The sequence below is a fragment of the Austrofundulus limnaeus genome, unplaced genomic scaffold, assembly GCF_001266775.1.
Source record: "Austrofundulus limnaeus strain Quisiro unplaced genomic scaffold, Austrofundulus_limnaeus-1.0 Scaffold388, whole genome shotgun sequence".
Lineage (NCBI taxonomy): Eukaryota > Metazoa > Chordata > Actinopteri > Cyprinodontiformes > Rivulidae > Austrofundulus > Austrofundulus limnaeus.
The window spans coordinates 148,637-150,970 of record NW_013952790.1 but is presented as its reverse complement, the minus strand read 5'-3'; the positions used below and the strand labels follow the sequence as shown (position 1 = coordinate 150,970).

Below are 2,334 nucleotides of genomic sequence, written 5' to 3'. Positions count from 1 at the left end.
GCTGCATTCTGGTGCGATAAGCTCTTTTATGTATATATTATATATTTTATATATGTTTTATATTCAATTAACGTATGATCCGATTAGTCGACTAATCGAAAAAATAATCGGTGATTAATCGATTATAAAAATAATCATTTGTGGCAGCTCTGTTGTCTCGTCTAAGACATTCACAGTCCTCTCCCTTCAATTTTGAACTTGCTCAAAATATTTGTGAGACACATTTTCTCCTAAAGTAATCAAAGATTTTGTGTGGACATCTCAAATCTGTCTAAAGTGCAACAGCTTGTGTTTAACCCATGCAGGGAGCTCTGCTCTGACAGAAACCRTGCGCAGGTCTAAAAACTAAATGAAATAATGTTGCTCTTGATCAAAAGCAGTTCTGTGCATCTCTTTTTATTGATCTGTCAAAAGCCTTTGACACTGTGGACCATGCTGTCTTAAAGTACAGACTTTTTTGTTTGGGAATGTCAGATCATGTGGTTTCCTGGTTCACAAACTGTTTAAGTAACAGGACTCAGTGTATTAAATATGATGGTTTGTGTTCTAATTTTATGAGTGTACACAAGGGGGTGCCACAGGGTTCAATCTTGGGTCCCCTCCTGTTCATTATGTACATTAATGAATACCCTATATGCCACGGTCATTAATGACGTTATTTCCGGTAAAATCTTTGCCACGCTCCTCCCTTCCACTCCCTGCTTACTGCCTATGTTTTTAGCGTTAGCTGCTACTACTAGTCTGTGAAAAAGTCACAAAAGTTAAAGTATCTGTGATCTACTGGTATAAAATGTGAGTTCTGTTGTGTGCTGTTGTGTCAACTAAGCAGCAGTACGATCGAGTAGTTAGTTTTTCTCCTTTTTCCTCATGATGAGGAGGTGACAGCAGAGGAATCATAACATTACAAGGAAAACTTATCTTTAAAAGCTCACGCTTGTGTTTGTAATCTGCATTTCTAACCTGAGGATATTCAAGAGCCAGCATCAGAAATGAGAAGATGGAGGTTACAAAAAGGAAATGTACATTTATCCCCTTTTACTGCCAAGACTGGGAGAGGAAAGACSACCTCCACATGACAGCTAGCATGAAGCTAACAGCAGCCGGTACAAAGGTAGGTGTGTGTGTGTTTGTGTTACACAGAGTATGAAATGTTTTTAGGCAACTTTGTCATGAGTTTTATGTAAAAATAAAAACCTGTTCGAGTGTATATTATAGCGTAGTCTAAAGCCGAGCACAGAGAGCAGCAGAACCTCAGCCTGATAATCATTACGTTTTCAGTTCACTAATGTCGGGGAAAACGATCCAAACCATACAAGTAGCCCATCAATTTAAAGCCCAGACTCTGCTCTTTCCAACAATATAAGTGTCACAGCTCTACGTGAAAAATTCACGGAACAAGCAGCCACGGAATAGAGAAAAAGGCTAAATTCTGGAACCATTAACACGAACGTCTTTCCTTTGTTTTTATGTCTTTAATTCAGTTTGGAGTGATTTTTTTTTCCACTTGGCTGGACCTGTACATCTCCTGTGTTAGTGTTGGTACATGTAATATGCTAATTCTGTACTGTGGAGATCATTAAGAGTCGTCGGGAGAAAAAAATCTTTCACTAACATTGTGTTGACCGCAAACCGGAACTGTCGGGAGTGGCTATTAGAATAAAATGTGTCAGATGTTAATATGTATTTTTATGCCGATGACACAATTATTTACTGTTTTGGATCGACTGTTGCTAAAGCTGTAGAATCTCAGCAGAGAGCTTATGATGTTGTCCAGCACACACTCCTGCAGCTAAAGTTGGTTCTCAATGCTGATAAGACTAAACTAATGCTATTTGCAAACAAAAAGGTGCCTCTGATGATCCCCACTGTGTCCACTTTTGAAGGAAATATTACAGAGATGGTTCATACATACAAATATCTTGGGTTCTTGATTGATGACTCCCTCAGTTTTAAGACCCACATCCAAAATCTTGTGAAGAAACTTAAACTGGGCTTCTTTTTTCGAAATAAAATAAATTTTTCTTTTATGGTTAAAAAGCGGCTTGTCACAGCAACATTTTTGTCCATTTTAGATTATGGAGACTTGTTATACAGTGGGGAGAACAAGTATTTGACACACTGTTGATTTTTCAGGTTTTCCCACTTGCAAAGCTTGTAGATGACTGTAATTTTTATCATAGGTACTCTTCAACTGTGAGTGATGGAATCTAAAACAAAAATCCAGCAAAATGCAATGTATGGTTTTTAAATAATTTATTTCCATTTTCTTGTGTGAAATAAGTATTTGATCATCTAACAACCAGTAAGACTTTTGGATCTCACAGACATGTTAGT

General features: G+C 37.5%; 1 protein-coding gene across 3 annotated transcripts in view; it reads right to left on the bottom strand.

Moving 5' to 3' along the window:
* Positions 1–2,334, bottom strand: part of zgc:153990 (nuclear apoptosis-inducing factor 1) — a 9,533-nt gene that overhangs the window by 4,421 nt on the left and 2,778 nt on the right. The window lies entirely within an intron of this gene.